This window comes from Haliotis asinina, chromosome 10 (genome assembly GCF_037392515.1).
Source record: "Haliotis asinina isolate JCU_RB_2024 chromosome 10, JCU_Hal_asi_v2, whole genome shotgun sequence".
NCBI lineage: Eukaryota > Metazoa > Mollusca > Gastropoda > Lepetellida > Haliotidae > Haliotis > Haliotis asinina.
Window position 1 is genome coordinate 56,149,638 of NC_090289.1, and position 12,575 is coordinate 56,162,212.

A 12,575-nucleotide genomic window follows, 5' to 3' on the forward strand; every position below is an offset into this window, starting at 1 on the left:
ACGTTGGTTCGTCGTCATGTATAGTTCGTTATTGTGGTCGACCTCAACATAATATTCAAACCTCCCATTTTCATGCACACGCATTGCAAAGACATCGCTGACGTGGATGACGGCGTCAGCTTGGAAACACTGCTAAACACTTACACTATACTTTTGATCTTGAAAATCACACAAAGAACAACAACAACAGGGTAATGGACGACCGCAGAGAGTAATTACCTCCCTTCTCTACACATTGTGCAAGTTCTATTTTGTGTATTGGAAATATTAACCCTGTCAATTCAGGGCGTAAGAAATTAGTCATTAGACTCATTGTGATGTTCCTCTCCACGGAAATCTTTAGTAAAAGGCGAAAGATTTATCCGAATGGATGAAGAGAAACCAGAGTTAACGTTACAGGCTCCTGTCTTCCCCTACTGAAAATATTTCATCACAACATGTAGGTGTCAGGACATGACTTGTAGCATTTAAATCAACTATTTGGCATTATTGTTTCTTTGATATAGAAAGGGTATCGACACAACCCTTCAATTGATATGATAAGGAGATTGAAGTTGAAAAGGGCTACATGCCGCTGTAGCTTGTCAAATAAATACGGACTTTGCGACTCCCGTGCCCGAGGCAGCCATTTTGAACGTTGGTTCGTCGTCATGTATAGTTCGTTATTGTGGTCGACCTCAACATAATATTCAAACCTCCCATTTTCATGCACACGCATTGCAAAGACATCGCTGACGTGGATGACGGCGTCAGCTTGGAAACACTGCTAAACACTTACACTATACTTTTGATCTTGAAAATCACACAAAGAACGACAACAACAGGGTAATGGACGACCGCAGAGAGTAATTACCTCCCTTCTCTACACATTGTGCAAGTTCTATTTTGTGTATTGGAAATATTAACCCTGTCAATTCAGGGCGTAAGAAATTAGTCATTAGACTCATTGTGATGTTCCTCTCCACGGAAATCTTTAGTAAAAGGCGAAAGATTTATCCGAATGGATGAAGAGAAACCAGAGTTAACGTTACAGGCTCCTGTCTTCCCCTACTGAAAATATTTCATCACAACATGTAGGTGTCAGGACATGACTTGTAGCATTTAAATCAACTATTTGGCATTATTGTTTCTTTGATATAGAAAGGGTATCGACACAACCCTTCAATTGATATGATAAGGAGATTGAAGTTGAAAAGGGCTACATGCCGCTGTAGCTTGTCAAATAAATACGGACTTTGCGACTCCCGTGCCCGAGGCAGCCATTTTGAACGTTGGTTCGTCGTCATGTATAGTTCGTTATTGTGGTCGACCTCAACATAATATTCAAACCTCCCATTTTCATGCACACGCATTGCAAAGACATCGCTGACGTGGATGACGGCGTCAGCTTGGAAACACTGCTAAACACTTACACTATACTTTTGATCTTGAAAATCACACAAAGAACGACAACAACAGGGTAATGGACGACCGCAGAGAGTAATTACCTCCCTTCTCTACACATTGTGCAAGTTCTATTTTGTGTATTGGAAATATTAACCCTGTCAATTCAGGGCGTAAGAAATTAGTCATTAGACTCATTGTGATGTTCCTCTCCACGGAAATCTTTAGTAAAAGGCGAAAGATTTATCCGAATGGATGAAGAGAAACCAGAGTTAACGTTACAGGCTCCTGTCTTCCCCTACTGAAAATATTTCATCACAACATGTAGGTGTCAGGACATGACTTGTAGCATTTAAATCAACTATTTGGCATTATTGTTTCTTTGATATAGAAAGGGTATCGACACAACCCTTCAATTGATATGATAAGGAGATTGAAGTTGAAAAGGGCTACATGCCGCTGTAGCTTGTCAAATAAATACGGACTTTGCGACTCCCGTGCCCGAGGCAGCCATTTTGAACGTTGGTTCGTCGTCATGTATAGTTCGTTATTGTGGTCGACCTCAACATAATATTCAAACCTCCCATTTTCATGCACACGCATTGCAAAGACATCGCTGACGTGGATGACGGCGTCAGCTTGGAAACACTGCTAAACACTTACACTATACTTTTGATCTTGAAAATCACACAAAGAACGACAACAACAGGGTAATGGACGACCGCAGAGAGTAATTACCTCCCTTCTCTACACATTGTGCAAGTTCTATTTTGTGTATTGGAAATATTAACCCTGTCAATTCAGGGCGTAAGAAATTAGTCATTAGACTCATTGTGGTGTTCCTCTCCACGGAAATCTTTAGTAAAAGGCGAAAGATTTATCCGAATGGATGAAGAGAAACCAGAGTTAACGTTACAGGCTCCTGTCTTCCCCTACTGAAAATATTTCATCACAACATGTAGGTGTCAGGACATGACTTGTAGCATTTAAATCAACTATTTGGCATTATTGTTTCTTTGATATAGAAAGGGTATCGACACAACCCTTCAATTGATATGATAAGGAGATTGAAGTTGAAAAGGGCTACATGCCGCTGTAGCTTGTCAAATAAATACGGACTTTGCGACTCCCGTGCCCGAGGCAGCCATTTTGAACGTTGGTTCGTCGTCATGTATAGTTCGTTATTGTGGTCGACCTCAACATAATATTCAAACCTCCCATTTTCATGCACACGCATTGCAAAGACATCGCTGACGTGGATGACGGCGTCAGCTTGGAAACACTGCTAAACACTTACACTATACTTTTGATCTTGAAAATCACACAAAGAACGACAACAACAGGGTAATGGACGACCGCAGAGAGTAATTACCTCCCTTCTCTACACATTGTGCAAGTTCTATTTTGTGTATTGGAAATATTAACCCTGTCAATTCAGGGCGTAAGAAATTAGTCATTAGACTCATTGTGATGTTCCTCTCCACGGAAATCTTTAGTAAAAGGCGAAAGATTTATCCGAATGGATGAAGAGAAACCAGAGTTAACGTTACAGGCTCCTGTCTTCCCCTACTGAAAATATTTCATCACAACATGTAGGTGTCAGGACATGACTTGTAGCATTTAAATCAACTATTTGGCATTATTGTTTCTTTGATATAGAAAGGGTATCGACACAACCCTTCAATTGATATGATAAGGAGATTGAAGTTGAAAAGGGCTACATGCCGCTGTAGCTTGTCAAATAAATACGGACTTTGCGACTCCCGTGCCCGAGGCAGCCATTTTGAACGTTGGTTCGTCGTCATGTATAGTTCGTTATTGTGGTCGACCTCAACATAATATTCAAACCTCCCATTTTCATGCACACGCATTGCAAAGACATCGCTGACGTGGATGACGGCGTCAGCTTGGAAACACTGCTAAACACTTACACTATACTTTTGATCTTGAAAATCACACAAAGAACAACAACAACAGGGTAATGGACGACCGCAGAGAGTAATTACCTCCCTTCTCTACACATTGTGCAAGTTCTATTTTGTGTATTGGAAATATTAACCCTGTCAATTCAGGGCGTAAGAAATTAGTCATTAGACTCATTGTGATGTTCCTCTCCACGGAAATCTTTAGTAAAAGGCGAAAGATTTATCCGAATGGATGAAGAGAAACCAGAGTTAACGTTACAGGCTCCTGTCTTCCCCTACTGAAAATATTTCATCACAACATGTAGGTGTCAGGACATGACTTGTAGCATTTAAATCAACTATTTGGCATTATTGTTTCTTTGATATAGAAAGGGTATCGACACAACCCTTCAATTGATATGATAAGGAGATTGAAGTTGAAAAGGGCTACATGCCGCTGTAGCTTGTCAAATAAATACGGACTTTGCGACTCCCGTGCCCGAGGCAGCCATTTTGAACGTTGGTTCGTCGTCATGTATAGTTCGTTATTGTGGTCGACCTCAACATAATATTCAAACCTCCCATTTTCATGCACACGCATTGCAAAGACATCGCTGACGTGGATGACGGCGTCAGCTTGGAAACACTGCTAAACACTTACACTATACTTTTGATCTTGAAAATCACACCAACAACAACAACAGGGTAATGGACGACCGCAGAGAGTAATTACCTCCCTTCTCTACACATTGTGCAAGTTCTATTTTGTGTATTGGAAATATTAACCCTGTCAATTCAGGGCGTAAGAAATTAGTCATTAGACTCATTGTGATGTTCCTCTCCACGGAAATCTTTAGTAAAAGGCGAAAGATTTATCCGAATGGATGAAGAGAAACCAGAGTTAACGTTACAGGCTCCTGTCTTCCCCTACTGAAAATATTTCATCACAACATGTAGGTGTCAGGACATGACTTGTAGCATTTAAATCAACTATTTGGCATTATTGTTTCTTTGATATAGAAAGGGTATCGACACAACCCTTCAATTGATATGATAAGGAGATTGAAGTTGAAAAGGGCTACATGCCGCTGTAGCTTGTCAAATAAATACGGACTTTGCGACTCCCGTGCCCGAGGCAGCCATTTTGAACGTTGGTTCGTCGTCATGTATAGTTCGTTATTGTGGTCGACCTCAACATAATATTCAAACCTCCCATTTTCATGCACACGCATTGCAAAGACATCGCTGACGTGGATGACGGCGTCAGCTTGGAAACACTGCTAAACACTTACACTATACTTTTGATCTTGAAAATCACACAAAGAACAACAACAACAGGGTAATGGACGACCGCAGAGAGTAATTACCTCCCTTCTCTACACATTGTGCAAGTTCTATTTTGTGTATTGGAAATATTAACCCTGTCAATTCAGGGCGTAAGAAATTAGTCATTAGACTCATTGTGATGTTCCTCTCCACGGAAATCTTTAGTAAAAGGCGAAAGATTTATCCGAATGGATGAAGAGAAACCAGAGTTAACGTTACAGGCTCCTGTCTTCCCCTACTGAAAATATTTCATCACAACATGTAGGTGTCAGGACATGACTTGTAGCATTTAAATCAACTATTTGGCATTATTGTTTCTTTGATATAGAAAGGGTATCGACACAACCCTTCAATTGATATGATAAGGAGATTGAAGTTGAAAAGGGCTACATGCCGCTGTAGCTTGTCAAATAAATACGGACTTTGCGACTCCCGTGCCCGAGGCAGCCATTTTGAACGTTGGTTCGTCGTCATGTATAGTTCGTTATTGTGGTCGACCTCAACATAATATTCAAACCTCCCATTTTCATGCACACGCATTGCAAAGACATCGCTGACGTGGATGACGGCGTCAGCTTGGAAACACTGCTAAACACTTACACTATACTTTTGATCTTGAAAATCACACAAAGAACGACAACAACAGGGTAATGGACGACCGCAGAGAGTAATTACCTCCCTTCTCTACACATTGTGCAAGTTCTATTTTGTGTATTGGAAATATTAACCCTGTCAATTCAGGGCGTAAGAAATTAGTCATTAGACTCATTGTGATGTTCCTCTCCACGGAAATCTTTAGTAAAAGGCGAAAGATTTATCCGAATGGATGAAGAGAAACCAGAGTTAACGTTACAGGCTCCTGTCTTCCCCTACTGAAAATATTTCATCACAACATGTAGGTGTCAGGACATGACTTGTAGCATTTAAATCAACTATTTGGCATTATTGTTTCTTTGATATAGAAAGGGTATCGACACAACCCTTCAATTGATATGATAAGGAGATTGAAGTTGAAAAGGGCTACATGCCGCTGTAGCTTGTCAAATAAATACGGACTTTGCGACTCCCGTGCCCGAGGCAGCCATTTTGAACGTTGGTTCGTCGTCATGTATAGTTCGTTATTGTGGTCGACCTCAACATAATATTCAAACCTCCCATTTTCATGCACACGCATTGCAAAGACATCGCTGACGTGGATGACGGCGTCAGCTTGGAAACACTGCTAAACACTTACACTATACTTTTGATCTTGAAAATCACACAAAGAACGACAACAACAGGGTAATGGACGACCGCAGAGAGTAATTACCTCCCTTCTCTACACATTGTGCAAGTTCTATTTTGTGTATTGGAAATATTAACCCTGTCAATTCAGGGCGTAAGAAATTAGTCATTAGACTCATTGTGGTGTTCCTCTCCACGGAAATCTTTAGTAAAAGGCGAAAGATTTATCCGAATGGATGAAGAGAAACCAGAGTTAACGTTACAGGCTCCTGTCTTCCCCTACTGAAAATATTTCATCACAACATGTAGGTGTCAGGACATGACTTGTAGCATTTAAATCAACTATTTGGCATTATTGTTTCTTTGATATAGAAAGGGTATCGACACAACCCTTCAATTGATATGATAAGGAGATTGAAGTTGAAAAGGGCTACATGCCGCTGTAGCTTGTCAAATAAATACGGACTTTGCGACTCCCGTGCCCGAGGCAGCCATTTTGAACGTTGGTTCGTCGTCATGTATAGTTCGTTATTGTGGTCGACCTCAACATAATATTCAAACCTCCCATTTTCATGCACACGCATTGCAAAGACATCGCTGACGTGGATGACGGCGTCAGCTTGGAAACACTGCTAAACACTTACACTATACTTTTGATCTTGAAAATCACACAAAGAACGACAACAACAGGGTAATGGACGACCGCAGAGAGTAATTACCTCCCTTCTCTACACATTGTGCAAGTTCTATTTTGTGTATTGGAAATATTAACCCTGTCAATTCAGGGCGTAAGAAATTAGTCATTAGACTCATTGTGATGTTCCTCTCCACGGAAATCTTTAGTAAAAGGCGAAAGATTTATCCGAATGGATGAAGAGAAACCAGAGTTAACGTTACAGGCTCCTGTCTTCCCCTACTGAAAATATTTCATCACAACATGTAGGTGTCAGGACATGACTTGTAGCATTTAAATCAACTATTTGGCATTATTGTTTCTTTGATATAGAAAGGGTATCGACACAACCCTTCAATTGATATGATAAGGAGATTGAAGTTGAAAAGGGCTACATGCCGCTGTAGCTTGTCAAATAAATACGGACTTTGCGACTCCCGTGCCCGAGGCAGCCATTTTGAACGTTGGTTCGTCGTCATGTATAGTTCGTTATTGTGGTCGACCTCAACATAATATTCAAACCTCCCATTTTCATGCACACGCATTGCAAAGACATCGCTGACGTGGATGACGGCGTCAGCTTGGAAACACTGCTAAACACTTACACTATACTTTTGATCTTGAAAATCACACAAACAACAACAACAGGGTAATGGACGACCGCAGAGAGTAATTACCTCCCTTCTCTACACATTGTGCAAGTTCTATTTTGTGTATTGGAAATATTAACCCTGTCAATTCAGGGCGTAAGAAATTAGTCATTAGACTCATTGTGATGTTCCTCTCCACGGAAATCTTTAGTAAAAGGCGAAAGATTTATCCGAATGGATGAAGAGAAACCAGAGTTAACGTTACAGGCTCCTGTCTTCCCCTACTGAAAATATTTCATCACAACATGTAGGTGTCAGGACATGACTTGTAGCATTTAAATCAACTATTTGGCATTATTGTTTCTTTGATATAGAAAGGGTATCGACACAACCCTTCAATTGATATGATAAGGAGATTGAAGTTGAAAAGGGCTACATGCCGCTGTAGCTTGTCAAATAAATACGGACTTTGCGACTCCCGTGCCCGAGGCAGCCATTTTGAACGTTGGTTCGTCGTCATGTATAGTTCGTTATTGTGGTCGACCTCAACATAATATTCAAACCTCCCATTTTCATGCACACGCATTGCAAAGACATCGCTGACGTGGATGACGGCGTCAGCTTGGAAACACTGCTAAACACTTACACTATACTTTTGATCTTGAAAATCACACAAAGAACGACAACAACAGGGTAATGGACGACCGCAGAGAGTAATTACCTCCCTTCTCTACACATTGTGCAAGTTCTATTTTGTGTATTGGAAATATTAACCCTGTCAATTCAGGGCGTAAGAAATTAGTCATTAGACTCATTGTGATGTTCCTCTCCACGGAAATCTTTAGTAAAAGGCGAAAGATTTATCCGAATGGATGAAGAGAAACCAGAGTTAACGTTACAGGCTCCTGTCTTCCCCTACTGAAAATATTTCATCACAACATGTAGGTGTCAGGACATGACTTGTAGCATTTAAATCAACTATTTGGCATTATTGTTTCTTTGATATAGAAAGGGTATCGACACAACCCTTCAATTGATATGATAAGGAGATTGAAGTTGAAAAGGGCTACATGCCGCTGTAGCTTGTCAAATAAATACGGACTTTGCGACTCCCGTGCCCGAGGCAGCCATTTTGAACGTTGGTTCGTCGTCATGTATAGTTCGTTATTGTGGTCGACCTCAACATAATATTCAAACCTCCCATTTTCATGCACACGCATTGCAAAGACATCGCTGACGTGGATGACGGCGTCAGCTTGGAAACACTGCTAAACACTTACACTATACTTTTGATCTTGAAAATCACACAAACAACAACAACAGGGTAATGGACGACCGCAGAGAGTAATTACCTCCCTTCTCTACACATTGTGCAAGTTCTATTTTGTGTATTGGAAATATTAACCCTGTCAATTCAGGGCGTAAGAAATTAGTCATTAGACTCATTGTGATGTTCCTCTCCACGGAAATCTTTAGTAAAAGGCGAAAGATTTATCCGAATGGATGAAAAGAAACCAGAGTTAACGTTACAGGCTCCTGTCTTCCCCTACTGAAAATATTTCATCACAACATGTAGGTGTCAGGACATGACTTGTAGCATTTAAATCAACTATTTGGCATTATTGTTTCTTTGATATAGAAAGGGTATCGACACAACCCTTCAATTGATATGATAAGGAGATTGAAGTTGAAAAGGGCTACATGCCGCTGTAGCTTGTCAAATAAATACGGACTTTGCGACTCCCGTGCCCGAGGCAGCCATTTTGAACGTTGGTTCGTCGTCATGTATAGTTCGTTATTGTGGTCGACCTCAACATAATATTCAAACCTCCCATTTTCATGCACACGCATTGCAAAGACATCGCTGACGTGGATGACGGCGTCAGCTTGGAAACACTGCTAAACACTTACACTATACTTTTGATCTTGAAAATCACACAAAGAACGACAACAACAGGGTAATGGACGACCGCAGAGAGTAATTACCTCCCTTCACTACACATTGTGCAAGTTCTATTTTGTGTATTGGAAATATTAACCCTGTCAATTCAGGGCGTAAGAAATTAGTCATTAGACTCATTGTGATGTTCCTCTCCACGGAAATCTTTAGTAAAAGGCGAAAGATTTATCCGAATGGATGAAGAGAAACCAGAGTTAACGTTACAGGCTCCTGTCTTCCCCTTCTGAAAATATTTCATCACAACATGTAGGTGTCAGGACATGACTTGTAGCATTTAAATCAACTATTTGGCATTATTGTTTCTTTGATATAGAAAGGGTATCGACACAACCCTTCAATTGATATGATAAGGAGATTGAAGTTGAAAAGGGCTACATGCCGCTGTAGCTTGTCAAATAAATACGGACTTTGCGACTCCCGTGCCCGAGGCAGCCATTTTGAACGTTGGTTCGTCGTCATGTATAGTTCGTTATTGTGGTCGACCTCAACATAATATTCAAACCTCCCATTTTCATGCACACGCATTGCAAAGACATCGCTGACGTGGATGACGGCGTCAGCTTGGAAACACTGCTAAACACTTACACTATACTTTTGATCTTGAAAATCACACAAACAACAACAACAGGGTAATGGACGACCGCAGAGAGTAATTACCTCCCTTCTCTACACATTGTGCAAGTTCTATTTTGTGTATTGGAAATATTAACCCTGTCAATTCAGGGCGTAAGAAATTAGTCATTAGACTCATTGTGATGTTCCTCTCCACGGAAATCTTTAGTAAAAGGCGAAAGATTTATCCGAATGGATGAAGAGAAACCAGAGTTAACGTTACAGGCTCCTGTCTTCCCCTACTGAAAATATTTCATCACAACATGTAGGTGTCAGGACATGACTTGTAGCATTTAAATCAACTATTTGGCATTATTGTTTCTTTGATATAGAAAGGGTATCGACACAACCCTTCAATTGATATGATAAGGAGATTGAAGTTGAAAAGGGCTACATGCCGCTGTAGCTTGTCAAATAAATACGGACTTTGCGACTCCCGTGCCCGAGGCAGCCATTTTGAACGTTGGTTCGTCGTCATGTATAGTTCGTTATTGTGGTCGACCTCAACATAATATTCAAACCTCCCATTTTCATGCACACGCATTGCAAAGACATCGCTGACGTGGATGACGGCGTCAGCTTGGAAACACTGCTAAACACTTACACTATACTTTTGATCTTGAAAATCACACAAAGAACGACAACAACAGGGTAATGGACGACCGCAGAGAGTAATTACCTCCCTTCACTACACATTGTGCAAGTTCTATTTTGTGTATTGGAAATATTAACCCTGTCAATTCAGGGCGTAAGAAATTAGTCATTAGACTCATTGTGATGTTCCTCTCCACGGAAATCTTTAGTAAAAGGCGAAAGATTTATCCGAATGGATGAAGAGAAACCAGAGTTAACGTTACAGGCTCCTGTCTTCCCCTTCTGAAAATATTTCATCACAACATGTAGGTGTCAGGACATGACTTGTAGCATTTAAATCAACTATTTGGCATTATTGTTTCTTTGATATAGAAAGGGTATCGACACAACCCTTCAATTGATATGATAAGGAGATTGAAGTTGAAAAGGGCTACATGCCGCTGTAGCTTGTCAAATAAATACGGACTTTGCGACTCCCGTGCCCGAGGCAGCCATTTTGAACGTTGGTTCGTCGTCATGTATAGTTCGTTATTGTGGTCGACCTCAACATAATATTCAAACCTCCCATTTTCATGCACACGCATTGCAAAGACATCGCTGACGTGGATGACGGCGTCAGCTTGGAAACACTGCTAAACACTTACACTATACTTTTGATCTTGAAAATCACACAAAGAACAACAACAACAGGGTAATGGACGACCGCAGAGAGTAATTACCTCCCTTCTCTACACATTGTGCAAGTTCTATTTTGTGTATTGGAAATATTAACCCTGTCAATTCAGGGCGTAAGAAATTAGTCATTAGACTCATTGTGATGTTCCTCTCCACGGAAATCTTTAGTAAAAGGCGAAAGATTTATCCGAATGGATGAAGAGAAACCAGAGTTAACGTTACAGGCTCCTGTCTTCCCCTACTGAAAATATTTCATCACAACATGTAGGTGTCAGGACATGACTTGTAGCATTTAAATCAACTATTTGGCATTATTGTTTCTTTGATATAGAAAGGGTATCGACACAACCCTTCAATTGATATGATAAGGAGATTGAAGTTGAAAAGGGCTACATGCCGCTGTAGCTTGTCAAATAAATACGGACTTTGCGACTCCCGTGCCCGAGGCAGCCATTTTGAACGTTGGTTCGTCGTCATGTATAGTTCGTTATTGTGGTCGACCTCAACATAATATTCAAACCTCCCATTTTCATGCACACGCATTGCAAAGACATCGCTGACGTGGATGACGGCGTCAGCTTGGAAACACTGCTAAACACTTACACTATACTTTTGATCTTGAAAATCACACAAAGAACGACAACAACAGGGTAATGGACGACCGCAGAGAGTAATTACCTCCCTTCTCTACACATTGTGCAAGTTCTATTTTGTGTATTGGAAATATTAACCCTGTCAATTCAGGGCGTAAGAAATTAGTCATTAGACTCATTGTGATGTTCCTCTCCACGGAAATCTTTAGTAAAAGGCGAAAGATTTATCCGAATGGATGAAGAGAAACCAGAGTTAACGTTACAGGCTCCTGTCTTCCCCTACTGAAAATATTTCATCACAACATGTAGGTGTCAGGACATGACTTGTAGCATTTAAATCAACTATTTGGCATTATTGTTTCTTTGATATAGAAAGGGTATCGACACAACCCTTCAATTGATATGATAAGGAGATTGAAGTTGAAAAGGGCTACATGCCGCTGTAGCTTGTCAAATAAATACGGACTTTGCGACTCCCGTGCCCGAGGCAGCCATTTTGAACGTTGGTTCGTCGTCATGTATAGTTCGTTATTGTGGTCGACCTCAACATAATATTCAAACCTCCCATTTTCATGCACACGCATTGCAAAGACATCGCTGACGTGGATGACGGCGTCAGCTTGGAAACACTGCTAAACACTTACACTATACTTTTGATCTTGAAAATCACACAAACAACAACAACAGGGTAATGGACGACCGCAGAGAGTAATTACCTCCCTTCTCTACACATTGTGCAAGTTCTATTTTGTGTATTGGAAATATTAACCCTGTCAATTCAGGGCGTAAGAAATTAGTCATTAGACTCATTGTGATGTTCCTCTCCACGGAAATCTTTAGTAAAAGGCGAAAGATTTATCCGAATGGATGAAAAGAAACCAGAGTTAACGTTACAGGCTCCTGTCTTCCCCTACTGAAAATATTTCATCACAACATGTAGGTGTCAGGACATGACTTGTAGCATTTAAATCAACTATTTGGCATTATTGTTTCTTTGATATAGAAAGGGTATCGACACAACCCTTCAATTGATATGATAAG

At 40.6% G+C, this 12,575-nt stretch overlaps 20 non-coding genes across 20 annotated transcripts; all 20 read right to left on the reverse strand.

Annotated features, from left to right (window-relative positions):
* Positions 1 to 269: 269 nt before the first annotated feature.
* On the reverse strand, positions 270 to 390 carry LOC137254700 (U5 spliceosomal RNA). Its single transcript, XR_010954069.1, has one exon. It is a non-coding gene; the product is annotated as a U5 spliceosomal RNA (small nuclear RNA).
* A 513-nt stretch (positions 391 to 903) lies between these two features.
* On the reverse strand, positions 904 to 1,024 carry LOC137254701 (U5 spliceosomal RNA). Its single transcript, XR_010954070.1, has one exon. It is a non-coding gene; the product is annotated as a U5 spliceosomal RNA (small nuclear RNA).
* A 513-nt stretch (positions 1,025 to 1,537) lies between these two features.
* On the reverse strand, positions 1,538 to 1,658 carry LOC137254702 (U5 spliceosomal RNA). Its single transcript, XR_010954071.1, has one exon. It is a non-coding gene; the product is annotated as a U5 spliceosomal RNA (small nuclear RNA).
* A 513-nt stretch (positions 1,659 to 2,171) lies between these two features.
* Positions 2,172 to 2,292, reverse strand: LOC137255094 (U5 spliceosomal RNA). The gene has a single exon (XR_010954444.1). It is a non-coding gene; the product is annotated as a U5 spliceosomal RNA (small nuclear RNA).
* Positions 2,293 to 2,805: 513 nt separating this feature from the next.
* On the reverse strand, positions 2,806 to 2,926 carry LOC137254703 (U5 spliceosomal RNA). The gene has a single exon (XR_010954072.1). It is a non-coding gene; the product is annotated as a U5 spliceosomal RNA (small nuclear RNA).
* Positions 2,927 to 3,439: 513 nt separating this feature from the next.
* Positions 3,440 to 3,560, reverse strand: LOC137254704 (U5 spliceosomal RNA). The gene has a single exon (XR_010954073.1). It is a non-coding gene; the product is annotated as a U5 spliceosomal RNA (small nuclear RNA).
* A 510-nt stretch (positions 3,561 to 4,070) lies between these two features.
* LOC137254706 (U5 spliceosomal RNA) lies at positions 4,071 to 4,191 on the reverse strand. The gene has a single exon (XR_010954075.1). It is a non-coding gene; the product is annotated as a U5 spliceosomal RNA (small nuclear RNA).
* Positions 4,192 to 4,704: 513 nt separating this feature from the next.
* LOC137254707 (U5 spliceosomal RNA) lies at positions 4,705 to 4,825 on the reverse strand. Its single transcript, XR_010954076.1, has one exon. It is a non-coding gene; the product is annotated as a U5 spliceosomal RNA (small nuclear RNA).
* A 513-nt stretch (positions 4,826 to 5,338) lies between these two features.
* Positions 5,339 to 5,459, reverse strand: LOC137254708 (U5 spliceosomal RNA). The gene has a single exon (XR_010954077.1). It is a non-coding gene; the product is annotated as a U5 spliceosomal RNA (small nuclear RNA).
* Positions 5,460 to 5,972: 513 nt separating this feature from the next.
* On the reverse strand, positions 5,973 to 6,093 carry LOC137255095 (U5 spliceosomal RNA). The gene has a single exon (XR_010954445.1). It is a non-coding gene; the product is annotated as a U5 spliceosomal RNA (small nuclear RNA).
* Positions 6,094 to 6,606: 513 nt separating this feature from the next.
* On the reverse strand, positions 6,607 to 6,727 carry LOC137254709 (U5 spliceosomal RNA). Its single transcript, XR_010954078.1, has one exon. It is a non-coding gene; the product is annotated as a U5 spliceosomal RNA (small nuclear RNA).
* Positions 6,728 to 7,237: 510 nt separating this feature from the next.
* On the reverse strand, positions 7,238 to 7,358 carry LOC137254710 (U5 spliceosomal RNA). Its single transcript, XR_010954079.1, has one exon. It is a non-coding gene; the product is annotated as a U5 spliceosomal RNA (small nuclear RNA).
* A 513-nt stretch (positions 7,359 to 7,871) lies between these two features.
* On the reverse strand, positions 7,872 to 7,992 carry LOC137254711 (U5 spliceosomal RNA). The gene has a single exon (XR_010954080.1). It is a non-coding gene; the product is annotated as a U5 spliceosomal RNA (small nuclear RNA).
* Positions 7,993 to 8,502: 510 nt separating this feature from the next.
* On the reverse strand, positions 8,503 to 8,623 carry LOC137255117 (U5 spliceosomal RNA). The gene has a single exon (XR_010954465.1). It is a non-coding gene; the product is annotated as a U5 spliceosomal RNA (small nuclear RNA).
* A 513-nt stretch (positions 8,624 to 9,136) lies between these two features.
* LOC137254712 (U5 spliceosomal RNA) lies at positions 9,137 to 9,257 on the reverse strand. Its single transcript, XR_010954081.1, has one exon. It is a non-coding gene; the product is annotated as a U5 spliceosomal RNA (small nuclear RNA).
* Positions 9,258 to 9,767: 510 nt separating this feature from the next.
* Positions 9,768 to 9,888, reverse strand: LOC137254713 (U5 spliceosomal RNA). Its single transcript, XR_010954082.1, has one exon. It is a non-coding gene; the product is annotated as a U5 spliceosomal RNA (small nuclear RNA).
* Positions 9,889 to 10,401: 513 nt separating this feature from the next.
* LOC137254714 (U5 spliceosomal RNA) lies at positions 10,402 to 10,522 on the reverse strand. Its single transcript, XR_010954083.1, has one exon. It is a non-coding gene; the product is annotated as a U5 spliceosomal RNA (small nuclear RNA).
* Positions 10,523 to 11,035: 513 nt separating this feature from the next.
* LOC137254715 (U5 spliceosomal RNA) lies at positions 11,036 to 11,156 on the reverse strand. The gene has a single exon (XR_010954084.1). It is a non-coding gene; the product is annotated as a U5 spliceosomal RNA (small nuclear RNA).
* Positions 11,157 to 11,669: 513 nt separating this feature from the next.
* On the reverse strand, positions 11,670 to 11,790 carry LOC137254717 (U5 spliceosomal RNA). Its single transcript, XR_010954086.1, has one exon. It is a non-coding gene; the product is annotated as a U5 spliceosomal RNA (small nuclear RNA).
* Positions 11,791 to 12,300: 510 nt separating this feature from the next.
* LOC137255118 (U5 spliceosomal RNA) lies at positions 12,301 to 12,421 on the reverse strand. The gene has a single exon (XR_010954466.1). It is a non-coding gene; the product is annotated as a U5 spliceosomal RNA (small nuclear RNA).
* Between the last annotated feature and the right edge of the window lie 154 nt (positions 12,422 to 12,575).